The sequence below is a fragment of the Macaca nemestrina genome, chromosome 19 (assembly GCF_043159975.1).
Source record: "Macaca nemestrina isolate mMacNem1 chromosome 19, mMacNem.hap1, whole genome shotgun sequence".
NCBI lineage: Eukaryota > Metazoa > Chordata > Mammalia > Primates > Cercopithecidae > Macaca > Macaca nemestrina.
The window spans coordinates 66452212-66469521 of NC_092143.1; the positions used below are offsets into that span (position 1 = coordinate 66452212).

Sequence of the window (17310 nt, forward strand, 5' to 3'; positions counted from 1 at the left end):
GAGCAGAACAATGAGAACACATGGACACAGGGAGGGGAACATCACACACCAGGGCCTGTCGTGGGAGGGGAGGGATAGCATTAGGAGAAATACCTAATGTAGATGACGGGTTGATGGGTGCAGTAAACCACCATGGCACATGTATACCTATGTAACAAACCTGCATATTCTGCACATGTATCCCAGAACTTAAAGTGTAATTTTAAAAAATTAAAAAAAAAAACAAAACAAAGAGCATTGGTAGTGGATGTGTCTCTTTTCTCTCTTTCTTTCTTTCTTTCTTTCTTTCTTTCTTTCTTTCTTTCTTTCTTTCTTTCTTTCCTTATTCTTTCTTTCTTTCTTTCCTTCCTTCCTTTTTTCCTTCCTTCCTTTTCTTTCGTTCTCTTCTTTTCTTTTCTTTCTTCCTTTCAGTCTTTTTTTCTATCTGTCTGTCTGCCTCTCTTTCCCCTTAACAAGCATTTGATGCTGCTCCTGGGAGGGCTAATGAAGTTGCTTTGGGGACTTGAACAACAGCCCTGTATGTGCTGCATAAATTTCTTTTAGCTGCAGGTAAACCAAAAGTTATGTTAAGTGAGAAAGAAAAGGTAACAGCTGCTGAATTCTTTTTGCTAGCCCAAGGAGACTTGATACTGCATGTTACAAGCTGATTGGCAAAATCTTAACCTCCTCTGACCTGTAAAAATAAGAAGCAAAAAATCCTAAGGCTTTTTGCAGGAGTACCATTTCTTTCATAGTTTAAAAAAAAATGTGGGGGGTAATTTCTTCATCTTTTTTTTTCTTCCTGCTATTTTTCCAGGAGAATGGTCTGGTAGTAAAAGAATAAATTGAAAGGAACTCAGGTAGAAAAGGTCTGAATACTGGAATGTAATTTTACAAGACTCGTTTCCTTTACTCTGTGTTTTTCTCCTTTAAAGAGATAACTCGATTTTATACTTTACTGTCTTATTAACAGAATGCATTTTGGAACCCTGCCACCGCTAACAGTATCAGAAGGATTTAAGGCTGCTGAAATACATTTGAAGATTTAATTCTGCTGACTTCAGCTTGGATCTGGAGTAAAATCTAACCGTAGATTAAGTGTTTAGCACTGTGTATTGTGATTGGTGCTCCTGGTCATAAATACTCATGTCTATTTCTGTTTTAGACAGCTCTCCGTTGTTTTCCTACTCGGTACGGCACACAATGCTTGCTTCCCAAATGAGGTTATTCTCTATAAGGCTACCCCTTATATAACTCTTTTTATAGACTCGAGCCTCTGCTCTGTTGTGCAATTCATTATAAACTCCCTCGTGCGCTTTGCGATAACAAATGCTGGGTTCCCGAGAAGAGCCTTCTAGAGAGGGAAGCCTGTATTTCCTTCCAGACAATATTTAATCTCATAGCAGCACTGACTAATAAAAGCAAAAGATCAATACAAAGCTGTATTGCTAGGATGAAAATTTACTAACATAGTCATTCATATCACAGGAACATCTGGTTAAAGCTTCAGGGCTCCCTTACTTTCTTAGTTATGATTTTATGGGTCTCTCCAGACTCCTTTTTAGGATTTTAGCAGGCATTTATAGCAGGCTGGACATTTTAATCTTTTTAATGTGGTTATCTGATCCACACTTGGCTTTCTCACACTGACTGGTCATCTTCTCCACTCCTCGCTTATTGCACTTGAATCAAGTTATGATAAGCTCACACTGTAATAGCCCCTAGTCCTAAACGGGTCTAACTTCATGTAAGTGGCCTCCTGAGCTGCTATTTATGGTCATTTCTGTGAGGCACTGTCTTTAAAACCTTGGCATTTAGTGCCTTCTTCCTATCCCCATGACTTGGAATACATAAAGACTATTATAAATCACATAGCCAGGCCTGTAGATATACTTTTTGCTGGAAGAGATTTCTGAGGCCTGAGGGGCAGGCTGAGGAGTCCTGGTTTACAGGCCTGAACCAGACAGACATGTATGAGGTTGACCAGATGGCTTGGTGGCCCAGCATGATCCCCACCTGTGGTCTTCAGTGTCGTGGCTTGGTGCAGAATTTGTTGGTGGTTGAATTTGCTTCTTTGTGGTGTGTGAATCAGAATTCAGTCCCTTCCAGAGACCCATTGGTTTGAAAGTGGTAGGTAGACGGAATACTAAAATTCACAAGAGAATAAAAGACCTGAGGTAGAGAAAGTAAATGTAAGTGTAGTTTTACATCTAATATTTCAACAAACCTAGCCATTATGATACGCAGGGACAGCAAGGGCACCAATATTTATGGTACCTACTGTGTGAAAGTCTCTCCACATATGTTAGATTTCATTTAATTTTACATTTATCTGAAGTAGATATTATCTGAACTAGGACTTGTTTACTGAACACTTACTGTAAAATAACCCCCGGGCCACATACTTAATACATTTATATTTCCTTGGCTCCTTGTAACAATTCAGAGAGGTAGGTACTATTATTATTATTATTACTATTATTTTTTGTTTTGAGACGGAGTCTTGCTCAGTCACCCAGGCTGGAGTGCGGTGGCACGATCTCGGCTCACTGCAAGCTCTGCCTCCCGGGTTCACGCCATTCTCCTGCCTCAGCCTCCCGAGTAGCTGGGACTACAGGCGCTCGCCACCATGCCCGGCTAATTTTTTGTGTTTTTAGTAGAGACTGGGTTTCACTGTCTTAGCCAGGATGGTCTCGATCTCCTGACCTCGTGATCCGCCCGCCTTGGCCTCCCAAAGTGCTGGGATTACAGGCGTGAGCCACTGCGCCAGCCAGAGGTAGGTACTATTATTATCTTCATTTGGCAAGTGCAGAAACTGCATCTCAGAGGGATTAAGGAACATTCTTGAGTGAAGCAGCCAGCCAAGGGCAGCGTGGGAGTCAAGCCTCGGTGTGTCTGGCTTCACAGTCTTTGCACATGATGAACAGCGTGACTGCAATGACTAGAAAAACACACAAATAGGTATAAGTTATTCTCCTCATGTCTTATAAAATTCCTTTGCTATTTTGCAACAAAGCCAAGCCATCTACTTCTGTTGAAACTAAGCGTGTCAGACCCATCTCAGAAGATATGAGTTACCACAGATCTTCAGATAAAAAGAAGCAGCACGTTAATTCACTTAATAACACATTCTTCAGAGGAGGAAATTGAAATACAGTTTTAACTTGATTACTTTGTTCTTTCTTACCTGGGCAAAACCAAAGTAATCACACAGAGTTCCCCCTCTCTCTCCTTCTTCCAGGATGCCTTGGACAGGCTGTGGACAGACCACCTTCTCCCCCAGTTCTTAAGGGTCCAATCAAAAGGAGACTATTCACGGGAGATGGGGAGGCTTTGGCATGCGTCAGTTCTCAAAATTGGTTCCCTGGCACAGAAGATGATTTAAGTAAAACTGAACTAATTTTCAAAACTGAAACTTAAGCTGTTGAGCAACATGAGCCAAGTGCCGTTTGTCTTGGACACCCCAACACTTTCTTGGCTCCTATTAGCAGCTCAAATGTTCCCTGGTCACATTAATTAGTTCAATTGTCCTAGACAGGAAGGATGGAGGGAAGGCGCGGGGCTCCAGCAGCCCAGGCTGTGGCAAACTTGGACTCTCAGGGATGTTTCCCAGCATAGTTCTGAGGAATATTATGGATCAGAAACATTCTGAGGCTGGTCACCTACACAGAACAAAATTGTCCCCATAGGATAACCCAGCAGCCTGCTCGGGCATCGAGTTTTGAGGACAAAGAGGTACACAGAAGGCCAGCATGGGCAGAGCTCCTGGACAGAGATGTAAGAATATTTAGTGAAAGGAGAGCACTCCTTTTAGCTCTAAACCTCTCCCATCCCCCGTCGCTGCCCAGGCATTTGGGTGATGACACATTCCCCTTGGGACACAGTCCAATCTCCCCGACAGCTGTGCCCAGAAGGCCATCAGAGGCAGGCCCTGGCAGCTGACAAGCCTCTGTTCAGCCAGCTCCGGCCTTGAGGTACCTTTCAATGCCAAGGAGAGGAATGCAAGGATCAAATTTCTGAGCACTAGAACTTGACCATGACTTCCAGAGACTCAGTCGCAAGAACACACGTATCACACAGAAGGACTTTCTTACCATCCAACAAACACAAACGTCCCCATTCTTTTTCTGTTTGAAGAAGAAATAGAGAAAAACCAGCCCTGAGTTCCTCCTGGGACTGGAAGTATGCCTGTCGCTTCCCTTTGCTGCAGCCACACTAAGGGATTCTGTCAACATTGTAGAGCCATCCGTGTAGAAAATGGTGACATGGAAATATTTTTGTAACTTACTATTATTACTATTAACACTCTGGTTTCTCTTCAGATTGTATAAATCTTCCGGCTTATTATTATTATTATTTGGAGGAGAGGGGGAGCTAGTGGTAAGTAGGAGGCACCAAGAAAATACCTCCAAGAGGGCTACAAGTTTTTGCTTTTAGCGATGGAAGTGATGTCTGAGAGAGTCAGATCCCAGTAATAATGCAACAAGCGTCATGGAGTTCCAAGTGTCTTTCTTGTAATTTTTGTCATCACAAGGAAGCTGCAGTATGTCTTGGAGTCAAAAAGTCCTGGGCTCTAATTTTAGCTACAACATTTAGCAGCGAGTATGTCTATGGACAAGTAAAGTATACGTTTCCTTAGCCTAAACTGACTCACCAGTAAAATGGGAATGATAAAGCCAATTGCGGAGGCTTGTTATGCAAAGACGAAATGAGATAATGCAGGTAAATTTGCTAGCACACGTAAATGCTCACTCAGTGGGGGTTTTCATAATTAATAAGATTAACATGCTGTGTTCACAATGCTGATGCATGTTTGAAGTTCTCATCTTTTGCCTCTTAGGGGGAAGCTCTTGCCACGGGACCTCTCCAAGAGCTGGAGACAAAAAGCCCCCTGTTCTGAGAATTGTTGAAAGACTTCTTTCCCTTTCCCAGATTCTTTGCTCCTCAGTGCCCTGTCAAAACATCTGGCCCCTTTTGTCCTCGGCTTTCCCTGCGCTATTAAAGCCAGTCCTCATCACGAGCCACTTCCTGTTGACCTAAACATTTTTTTTTTATTATGCACCTTAACACTTCAAGATGATTAGAGCTGAAAGGGTAAGAACAAAAATGAAGGTTGAGCCTTTCTTTTCCAGCAGCGAATTTGATTCCAACAGCACTTGAAAAAAAAAAAAAAAAAGAAAGAAACTCAAATGTTATGTTTTCATCTGCTAAGAATGAAGAAAGCATTATTTTTAAAAATTCTCCTCTCTAGCTCGAGATTAAGAGTACAATAAAAGAGGTTAGTGTCTGGCAAAATATTCTCAGCGGACTAACGTGGTCATTCCTTTATCCAGAGTATTCTTCCAGCCAGGTGCATGCAACATTATTATACAAACTCTGGTCTGTCTTCTTGCTAGGAGAACAGAGGGATTTGTCAGGAATTCAGGGTCCTAGAGCAAAAGTGCATTGCTTCTTTCCCACAGCCAACACTGGTAGTTCCTCCAAGATAAATTGCTTGAAGTAAAACTCTCAGTAAAGAGTATGTCTGAATGGGGACCCTAAGAAATTTCAGGAGGGTTTTTTTTTTTTTTTTTTTTTTTTGTCTACACTGACTATCCTTTGCTGTGGATTAGGCCACTGCTTATTACAAATTCAAATCCTATCTATATATTGTTCATGGTTCCTTTGTGTCATCAGGAAATTAAAGTTTGCAGCTGGTCCCTTCATCTTGGCTAATCATGCGGACATAAAGTCCTTAAAGGCCCTCGGAGTGGCCCCTGCGGGGGCCCCACTCAACACTTCTCTTCAGCGGGACATTGTTCTTCAGCTGTGTTTTCATCCTTTGCCCCTGCGGTATTAAGCTCCCGCTGCTTTTAGCCCCAGCGTCAGACTGTCATGCGTGATTTTATCATGGCCGGTCCAACACCTACAGGAAACCGTGCCCTCATGCCGAGTCCTGCAACCGGCTGGAAGTGCTTCAGAGGGTGGCAGGGCTTTCTCCGTTGTCCTGGGATGGCCGTTGCATCCTGAAGACCCCCATGGGTACCCAGGTGGAGCAGAGTGGGTCCCTAACAGCCATTGGCCTTGTTAGGGCTCTCAAGTCACACTTGCTCAGAGCCGAAGGACACGAATTACTTGGACCTGTTAGGGAAGGCCTGGGCTATAACTGGGCAGCTGCCAATTTGCCAGCTCCTCGAAAATTGATCTGACGTGCTACAAAACCCTAAGTCTCCTCTCAGGGATCTTTTAATATCCGGCAGAGTTTACACCTGGTTTCTGTGATTCCTTGAATTAATTGAATTCTCATTAGAATACTTCCTGCCTTTCCCTTCCCACACTTAACCATCTATGACCCAAAGTTCACAGGGGAGTGACAAGATGAGAGCAAATCAGTCTCCCTGGTGTCCTTGTTTTATATCCCACACCAGCCTGTGCGCTCACCTCCTCCCTGAGCGACTCCAGCCAGGCCATTCTTTCAGGGCAATTGAGAAGCCTTCCACTCGTCTCTCTCCTAGAAGTTACATTTATTACCTTCTTCCAAGCATTCCATCATTTGTGTTGTCTTACACATTGTGTTGAGTCTAGTGTTCTTTACTTTGTAGCACATTCAGTAATACATCTTTTCTTTTCCAATGACCGTATTTTCTTTGCCATCTCACTGGTTTTAGGCACTCTCTATGATTAATAACATTGAAAATTGTGGCTATATTTGTGGTGCACATTATCATAAACATGCATTGTCCAGGAGCCTAGAAAATGCTAGGCTCTTAAAAGTTTTTTCTGCACTAGGTATGTACAGTCCATTTGTGACCACATCCACCATACATGCATTTTAAGACACAATCTTTCCTTATGTTTACCATCTGGGACCATTCAGTGATGTAAACCATTTTACATATCTCCCACAAAGTTGTAACTATTTTATTATGTTGAGGCTAATTCATTCTTACAGAGATCTAGTTTCATTTCTGATTTGCCTTGGAATTTTATCCTGTTTACACCAGGCATAGTCTCATAGTGACATCACTCTGGCTAGAATATGGAAGATTGTTTATGGTAGAAGAATACTACCTCAAGTAATCATCAGATTTGTAAGGCAGAAAGGTCCAGGAAGGGAGATACCAAAGATGGACAGTAAGATTTCTTTTTGACTTGGTAAAAACACACTCATTTTTCACCTTAAGTGTTACCTCTTCTCTGCCTCTTGTGACATCCCTCTCTCCACCACCCATAACTCTTGTGTCCTTGTCCTCTAGCAGAACACCAGTATGGTTTAATGAACAAAATTATTTATACATCTGCATTGCCAGTAGATGATAGCTGCCTGGGGTTAGAGCCCGTGTCTAACTCAATTATATTCCCTTCACATAGGAGAGTGGCTATAGGTGGAATGAATGAATGAATGAATGAATGAGTTTTATTCCAAACTAAGATATGACCCTCTCTAACATCAGGTTAGAGGCCAGAAAGAAAACTGTAATGTCAGCAAGCCTTTCTTTTTCTACCTCCACCCTTCACAACTACGTGTTCTCCAAGCTCAGGACTCTCTTCCCAACTACACTGACTCTCACAAAACCCTTCTTTTTCCCCTTATTTTCTCCTTTTCATTTTTCATTTTCTGGTCTCAGCATAAGTGTTGCTTGCTCAAGAAATTTTTCTTTGATTCCCTAAAATAAGTTTGTTCTCTTTGGTTTTTACACACTCCCATGTTCCAACGTATCCCAGAAACATCACACTTGGAATCCTTGGGACTTGAGGGGCAGGGGGAGAAGAATGTGAGTCCTCAATGAGACAGGGCCAGAGAGAGGAAGGAGGGGGAGTGAAGAGGCCGCTCTGGGCAAGTTCAATTCCTTCTCCTGGCCACTCGGTTTGTTCCACTCTTGGGAGAAGTGTGAGCAGTGGGGAGAAAGGCCAGAGATGAGCCTATTCACACTGCAGAGTGTGAATCCCCTCCTCTTTGCTGGGTTCTTCCCACCCCCTGCTCCATGCAGTTGCCTATTTAAAGTGTCAGCGCAGGAAGTATGCCTTTCTTGTTCCCTACTCTACCTCTGACCCTAAAAAAGTGCTTATATCATCAGGATAGATTTATTTTAAAGAAAAGAAGATAGAAAGGATTGCATTCAATATGATTTAAGCAAAATCAAAGCAATACAGTCCTATCTACCACACACATACACACACACCAATACCTATAGGAGACCACGTTCTTATGCTTTATATTCCAGCTTAGACACAGAAAGCTGCTGTCTCAGGTTAGTTTCCTAGAGGGAGAAGAATTAAACTATTTAATGTTTTTATTAATAAGTTCAAATTTACTAGTGGTTCCAAAGCTTCAATCATCAATTCTTATTTCTACCTCTCTTTCTACTATTAATATTTATTTCTTATTTTAACAAACACCTTTTGAGCTCTCATTGAATGCAAGATGTGTGCTAGGAGTAGTCATGTGCACTACAGGTTTTTACTCTTGAGAAGTGTGTTAAGCTGGAAACCATCATTCTCAGCAAACTAACACAGGAACAGAAAACCAAACACCGCGTGTTCTCATTCATAAGTGGGAGTTGAACAATCAGAACACATGGACACAGGGAGGGGAACGTCACACACTGGGGCCTGTCAGGGAGTTGGGGGGCAAGGGGAGGGAGAGCATTAGAACAAATACCTAATGCATGAGGGGCTTAAAATCCAGATGATGGGCTGATAGTTTCAGCAAACCACCATGGCAGGTGTATACCTATGTAACAAACCTGCATGTTCTGCACATGCATCCCAGAACTTAAAGTAAAATTTAAAAAACAAGTATGTTACCTTGTGAGGAGGACAGACAAGGGAACAGGCAATTATAATAAAGTGCAGTTAGTATTCAGTGGAGCAAATGAGATAAGAGTGACCCAGAATCTTTAAGGCCTGAGACAGCTTCCCAGAGAAAGAGACACTTAGGCTGACAAAGATTGAAAAGCATAAACTAGAAATAGGAGGAAAGGAGTTCCAGACAGATGGAATGGCACATGCAAATGTCCACAAGGGGGAGAAAAGAACATGGAAGGTAACACTGGGATGCTCAGGGTACAGGTCTGGTCTACCGAGGGGGTATGGGACTGTCTCCCCTGCCCTAGTGTAGAAGAAGGCAGCACAGCTGATGTAATCCCTGCGTGGGATCCCTGTGGAGTCCTTTGAACTGTTAGAGCAAGTCCTTCCTTATCCTAACAAATTGGTATAAGCCCTCTTCAATTGGAGACCCGAAGGAGCCTGCTCCTCCAGTAGCTGGAAAGTTCAACACAGGGGCAGGCAGTGCAGGTTCCCTAGGCCTGCTTTAAATAAACATTTGTGGCATGTGACAGTCCTGTCTTTCGAGGACTTCTCACACAGAGGCCTGGCCTTTCCATTGTCTCCTGGCCTTCTTTTCTTCTATTAAACTTTGCTTATCATTTTTCTTAGTTTCTTTGATGTGTGTATTTGTAGCAGATATCATTGGCCTCCCAGCCAACCACAGTTCTCTACTTTCCTTCCTACCAGACCTCCTTGGAGCTGGCCTGGCCTTCACAGAAGGCTGAGACCTCCCCATCCCAAGGGGGCGTATCTCAAAGGATCTAAGTCCTTATGGATCTAAACCAAGTGATGGTGATGCAATTCTCTCCAATTAGACCTGAGGGAGGTCTGTTGGGTTTTCTTGAGAAAGGATACAAGACAGAGAAGTTTCTGTTCTTTCATCTGAATGTTGCTGCCTGCTTATAATACCTGTGGCCATCATTTTGGGCCCAGAAGGGGAACCAGCCTAGGAAGAAAGCATACTGTGCAGAAGAGGGCAAAGTAGAAGAAGGAGAGAACCTTAGTCCTTGAAGTTGTAGTTGAACCAACCAGCCCTGAAACCATCCTGCCTCTGGACTTCTCATTATTTGTCAAAGCCACTTCTAGTTGATTTGTCTGACATGGGCATCTGTTAGCATCCTGTCTGATACACTGGGCCACAGGTCATCTGGCCCAAACCCTCTAATTTTTGTTTCGTTTTGTGTTTTTTGTTTTTGTCTGAGACAAGGTCTCACTCTGTTGACCAAGCTGGAGTGCAGTAGCACAATCATGGCTCACTATAGCCTCGACCTCCCTAGGCTCAAGCCATCCTCCCACCTCAGCCTACAAAGTAGCTAGGACTACAGGCATGTACCACCATACTTGACTAATTTTTGTAGAGATGAGGTCTTGCTGTGTTACCTAGGGTGGTCTTGAACTCCTTGGCTCAAGTGATTCACCCACCTTGGCCTCTTAAAGTGCTGGGATTAACAGGCATAAGCGACCACACCCCACCAAACCTTCCATTTTAAACACAAGGAAACTGAGATCCCAAGGGAGTGAAGGGATTTATCCCTGGTGCATGGATATGGAGCTATGAACAGAATGCTCTAACTTCACATTCAGACTATTTTTCACCACGTTGTCTTATGTTTATCCCTGGAGTGGATGGCTGCTAGTTTTCCTGGCCTCTAAGAAAACTTTCCATAAGTACTGATGGAGAGCTACTAACTTTGCCCCCAAAAAGACAAGATAAGGCAACAGGACAAGACATTTTTAGATAACTAAGCCATTCACTATCTCTCTAATTGGGTATACAGAAACGTTTATTTCACTACTTTTTTAAGGATATTATTCTGTCTTCTGATACCATTTATTCATTGCACACCTACTTTGGTAGGCCCTGGAAATAATGTGGTAAGTAAAGCAGACTTTATCTTTGCCCCATGAGCCTACATTCTAAACATAACCATTCTCTTTCTGCTTCTGCAAAGTTGAACCTTCATCTTGCAAAAGGAGAGGGATCTCACAGTCAGCAAACAGAAATGAAGAAGGAAAAGACCTACAGCTGGGAAAATAGAGCAAAGTCTATTCGGTCTGAGCCAGCCAGCTGAGTGGGGAGACAAGAAGGCTGAAGTGCTGGTCCCCTCTGATGTGGCTTTGTCCCGATGGAACATGGGTAGAGGAGATTTGAAAGCAGCCTTTCCCTGCCAGGGTTTTGTTTGCTCCTCTGGGACAGGGACAATTTAGCTCCGTTTTGAAGCATTTGGGAAGTAAAGCAGCCTTTAGCATAGCTGGGAAGAGACATGCCCCTAACTGTAGAAGATGAGGATAGATTGAGTGCCAATGGCAGAATCCCAAGGGAATTATTATAAGAGGTTCCAAGTTAAAGGTAAACAAGTTAAAATTTATATTTGGGAACTGGTTCCCTTGAGACTTGAGATTGCCCTGCAACCCCATTCATGGGGGAAGTATGTCCTAAGGCATCCAGGAAACTCACATTCCCCTCCTCTGCTGGTCCCAAAGGACTGGGTACTGCCAGAGCATTGGTTGAGACCATCTGAGTCTCAAAATCTGCTAAACAAAAGACTGTCTTTGAAAATTAACAGAGGTTTTTCTTTTGGCTGAATCTGGTCTCTTGATAATTCAGAAATTTAATACAGCCATCTTGGGCCTTTCTTCTGAGAAATAAGAGGAGACATCTACCTAGACCAAAACCTAGAGAAAAGTAACACATTATTCCGGCTCCAAGATACTATAAATGCTGTGTATATAGCATCCTCCGATCCCAAGCTAATGTTTTAGTAGGGTCTAAATTAAGTGAAAACAGACACTAAGAGGAGCCTTACCAAGGAATAGAAGTCACCGAAGAGAAGCTGAGATACAGATGGGGGTGATGCAGTTCACCCGCCTTGCTTTGTAGATGGGTACAAAGTGTGCAGCAGTGGACAGCGGGTGCAGCTACGTGTTTGTAGAGGCCAAGAGGAAAGACCCAGCCAACTTGACCACAAACTAGTTTTGTGACCTAGACATGGTCCCTAGCCTCACTATCTTTCAGTTTCATCATTTCTAGAGTGACAATTATCTCTATCTCATAGACTTGTTATGAGGGTTAAATGAGTTAATACACAGAAAGCACTTAAACCAAAGCCAGGCATGTAATAAGCAGAGCAGAACTGTTAGTGTTGAGGGATAAGATCATTTTTCGAACCTGCTGATGATCATTTTCTCTTCCTGCCATGGTTTCTGCAGGTCAGTGTCCTTCTGTGGCACCATAGAGGCCTCCCTTCAGAAGTGTGGGGTCAGGGGATTTGCCTCAATTTCTTGCTTCCTGGAGCAGCTTTGATCTTGGTATCTGGAGAAGATGAAGGTGTCAGTCATGCTGGAAGAAGGCACACTTCCTGACCACTGGGAGGCACTCAGTAAATATTTGTTGAATGGACCAGGCACCACCCTATTAGAACAAGAATAGAAATTGCTGATACTGGAAAAAGAAATTATTTGGTGCTCACACTTCATAAACCAAGATAGCCTGGGATCCTCTTCAACTCTCTCATAATTAAGTATGTTATCTAATCACTTATGAAAGGGCAAGGAAGAGGCTACTAGGAAGAGTAGGGAAGCAAGCTCAGGAATGTCTTGGAAAGATTTTTTTAAAAAAAGTGGAAGCTATCAGAAATTGAGTATTTATGTGCCATGCAATGAGCTAGGCATATTACATTATTTTAATTCTGACACCAATCTTACCAGGTATGATTATCCATATCATAGGGAGGCAAGTAGCTTGTCTAAGGTCGCTCTGTGGTGAATCCTCCATGGACTAGGATGCAGGCCCACTCATTTGACTTCAAAGCCCCTAAGCTGTCTGCTGCACCTAACCTAGAGAGTTTCTCTTATTTCTCCAGCATAAAGTAGAATATTGAGCTGCGTGTTCTGGACGCTTCACAACTGGACAGGATAGCAATGGCACTGAGTGTATTCTTCCTTTTTTCTTAAGTACTGAATTAGGACTTCTCCAAACCAGGATTTCGTCCCACCTCCTCTTATACCACTGCCCCACTTCCCAGCTCTCACAGGTCCACCTGCTCCAGCTCAGCAATTTGCGCTGGCACTTACACTTCTTCAACCATCATTTTTGGAAGCCGTGAGAAAAAACAAGCACCAAGTGCATGTTTAACCTGCAGGGTCTCCTCGGGTTCTGAGGCATGCTCAGGGTTTCCTCTGGATTCTGCTAATTCTGTGACAGCTGCTGCTAAATACAACCAATCCCATCTCCCACTCCTCAATGCCATTGGCTGGAGAACTTGTGGCAAGACTAAGGGTGAAAGGTCATCTAAGGGTAGTTACCAACTTTAAGGTCTAGTTCACCTTCTCATCTGCCAAGAAATACCATGGTCAGTCAGCATGTGCAAAGCTTCCTAATAAGATAGTGATGAGTCTTGAGCTTCCCCAGGACCTGTCGGCCATGCCTTCCCACGGTGGCACATCTAAAACCAGGCTCGTAATTCCTAAATCCGGCTCCTAAAACCGGGAGCCTGATTTATACTTGGTTCTCTTGTGGCATCCTTTAAAAAGGCATCAATCATTTACTGTTCTGCTCTTTGGATTTCCCTAAATGCTGTACGGGCACAATGTGACTCAACTCAAGATGAGCAACAGCTGTCTTCAGGGCATGTCAGCTCCTTACTCAGCAGGGGCTAGTGCTCCAAGCTGATAGGAGCTTGGAGTGGGAGGAGGAGAATCCCTCCCACTCGGAGCAGCAGTAGGACCCTGGAAAGCCCCCGCCCCACTCCCATACCCCCCACCAAATACTTGCCATTGGCTGAGGTAAGTAACATTTCTTCCTTTGTCTCACAATTATCATCCATTTATGTTACATAGACGGAAAGAGGGTGAAGGGCATTATCCTTTGAAATGCGATGCTTAACATCAAATATTGGATAGGGATAATTTGGTAAATTCATCTTTTTCAGCTGTAATTGCCCTTCCGGTACGATTCCTAAAGGACAAAGGAATCATAAGTAGTCACTCTGCCTTTATGGGCCCCTTTTATTTCAGAACACAGCATTACACGTGGTGCCCTGTCTCCTGCAGAGGGTCATGGTGAACACCCAGCACTTGGCTTGGCCCTGCTCCTTCTGCATGTCATTATCAGAATTCTGGCCGCCAGATTCCATCTGCTGCTTACACTTAAGTTTTCACATCCAGTCTCTTCGCCTCTTTAAGTTTTGCCAAGCATATGTTTGTCCTGCCTTTGGGGGAATATTTAAGTGTAATATATAGAAAGCCGCAATAGCAAGAGCTATGTTGGCAACTCTCTCCATAGTGTTGAGAAAATTTACCCTATTACATCAGAATTGTGGTTATTTTACACACTGTCAACACCCATGCTTAGCTTCTAATGGACACTTTTCTTCCTTCAAGCTGGGATAAACTCTTCCAAACTCTCATTGGGGCATCATTCTTTACTTGTCTTCCTTTCTTGCTGCTCTCCTGCTGTAATGATTGGGTTTACACCAGATGCACAGACTTATCTCCTCATTTAAGGCCACTTCTTAATTCCCTTCACACTGTATCTTTTTTTCACAACCTTCACCTGTTATTTCCAAAGGGAGTCCCCCCCTTACTGAAGCCATGGCAGCCTTCTCCACTGCATTCCAAGATAAGACTATCGAATTCGGCCTCACTCGATATCTCTTAACTTTTGCCCTTGGCATCCAGACAACTCTTCGATTCTCAGGATGCTTGCTGCTGAACTTCCTGTCTATATAAATGTGCTTGGGGAGTCTCTTGCTCCTCTAGCCTGTTTCTTCCTCCTCCCAGAGCTTCCCTTTCCCTTTCCATGCCAAGCAATTATTCTTATTAATTATTCCAGCTAGCAGTAATTATCAGCAGTACATGCCCCAAGCCACATTAATAACAGAAACCTCTAGGACACTGAGCAATCAGCTGGGAGGCCCCTCCGCCTTTTGATTTGCCTGGCGCTGCAACTTGTGCTCTCTGCTCCCAGGGCCCCTCCCACCATGCCTCTGCTTTGCTCTTCCTGGTCCCCGGTTGCTGCATTCTCCAGCCCTGTTTGATGGTGTGATAAAACAGGGGCAGCGTCGTCTAGACCTGTGTGTCAGCTATGGCGGCGTGGGAGGCATCTGACCCCTAGCACACTTGAAAGCTGTCCTTAAGCAGACTTCGACATTGGGTCCTCACCACCCCTGAACACTCTATTAATCCCTCAACCCTTATTTGCAAGGGTTTTTAATTTGTGTGTGTTCTTACCCATTGCTCATTTGTCTTGGCTGTCATTTGTAAATAGTTTAAAACCTCAATGGCAGGTCATTGGTGTATTTAAAGTAATGCTCTTCTTTTATTGGAAAATTTCAAAAATCAATTTGGTTTACACACATCTGAGAAAATTCAATGGTGAAGCACTTTCTTTTATCTCTACTTGGAAAATTGCATTCATGATAGTCTTCTGCAAATTGGTGAACCAGCCTGATTCACTAAAATATTTGGACGAAAAAGCAAATGGCTAGGAAGAGAGAAGAACAGACAGACCAGTTTAGACCAGCACATCTTTCTTCCCAAAGTAACTTTACGTATTAAAACGCGCGTCCGTGCTTGAGAAGTGAGATGCGGTGTTTCGCTAATGTAGCTCCTCACAGTGACTTGGAAATCTGCCTGGTGGAACCTTCTTTCTTTAGTGCAAAACATCAAAGTTTGAAACACTTGGATACAATGTCAACTCTGACTTACTACAATTGCAAACCATCAGCAAGTTTTCAGGGAGGCTGCAATGCAAGGTGCTAATTTGCAGATGTTATAGCAAAGATCTTATTACTAAACCACTACAGACCACATGTGGCAATGGTAAGAATCAGGTGGAAAAGAAAACAAAACAACTTTCAGCATAGTCAAACAGTGTCTTTGTCAGTTGTTGCCAAGTGACAACAAAAAAGCTAGTTTTTAGTTTTTTGACTTTTAGACAGGCTGGGACAAGTTGGCATATGTGAAGCAATCTGAAAAAGATGCAATTTTAAAAGTGACACAGTCTCACTTAAAAACACTTTGAAAAGCAAAAGTAATAGGAAGTGTGCCTTATTCTGACACTGTGCATACTGGCTTCCAGCATGAAATACCAATGCATAATTGTTGAGGCCAGTAGTAAAAATTCAGTCCTTTGCAAATTTATTTAATTTAAATAAGCTTCCCCAACATTGGGGGACTGTGTTGTCTCAGTGTGCTTCATTAGTGTAGCTTACACCACAAAACTGGCTGTATTGAGAAAGATTGCACCATTATCAAATAATTAGGAATGCCTTAGCAGGTGCATACACTTACCTTAGTAATTAAACCCTTGTTAAAACACCAAAATCCAGAGACTTTAAATGGTTACATGATCCCAAAGGAGGTAGCCTAGAAAGTGATTCTATAAGGTAGTGTCATTTGGGAACAGGGATATTGAGCAGAGCCTCTTTTTCTCTTGGGATGCTTACCAAGCACATCTGTGCACATCATGAGATACAATAAAAATTGCAATGACAATGCTAGACAAACACCCACTGCACAAGATGCTGGACAGCCCCAGCACCATCCCGCTTGGAAGCAGATACTGTGTAACTGGGCTCTGTGCGGCCATTGTTTCAAGCAAGGAACATGAGACAAAGAGAAATAAAAATGAGAGTCTCTGAAATAAGTACTCAGCTTCCTCTTTTTACTTCAGGGAGAAAAACGCAGCTAATCCCAATTTCTCATTAAATGCCTTTCTAAAACTTGACTGTAAGTTTTTCTTTGACAAAATGCAAAGATTGGATAGATTTCCTCCCCCAATGGCATTTGAAATGCAGGCCCTTGTAAATATGACAAGCGGCCACCAATAAGGTAACATGCAAGGGCAGTTCCTTAACATCTTTTTGCTACCCGGCGTGTTAGAGTGATCTATATAATTACAAATTAGATCCATTTACTGGGGTCTGGTTGCTTATGCAGGAGCTCCTCTTCTATATAGAAATATAATTGTGATAAATCTGGAACCAACAGCCATGGGGCATTTTGAAGATGATATCTAGGGGTTGCCATGACAACTCCCTAGAATTCCTGCTGTCTTTTCATGGTGGAGTTCCTAGGTAAAGCCTGGAAGGGATCTGAAATAAATCATCAAAAGGTAGGACAGCTGGAAATTGTCCATGGAAGAAATCCAAGTATATGAGTCCATACGTCCTGTGGTAAGGAGGCTGTCACTTGAGGACAAATTTCCATCACTTTTAGAATTTAGGCTGAATATTTCAAGCAATAAGATTTGTATGGAACTCACTGTTCCTAAGGCTGAGGTACTATGGTATTTGGACTAATGGTCTCTGCCAACCACTGAGGTAATCAGTTCCTGGGAGCCAAACATCTCACATTCCTGGGATATGCACACGCCTCAGAAGCTCTGTGACCCAAACCATGCAGCAAAAAAAAAAAAAAAAAAATGTTGTCCAACCCATAAACAGCAACTCTTGTGTAACTCTCTTAACAGCAGAGTCTACCCTGCCGTCTGGGAGGCCTTATGATAACAGAGGTGAGGCT

At 43.0% G+C, this 17310-nt stretch overlaps 1 long non-coding RNA gene across 1 annotated transcript in view; it reads left to right on the plus strand.

The window, feature by feature from the left end:
- The window catches only part of LOC105465288 (uncharacterized), a 62079-nt gene extending 58769 nt beyond the window's left edge, over nt 1-3310 (plus strand). The window contains exon 3 of the long non-coding RNA XR_977458.2: nt 3221-3310. This is a non-coding gene — a long non-coding RNA (uncharacterized lncRNA). The remainder of the gene's footprint in view (nt 1-3220) is intronic.
- The last annotated feature ends 14000 nt before the right edge of the window (nt 3311-17310 follow it).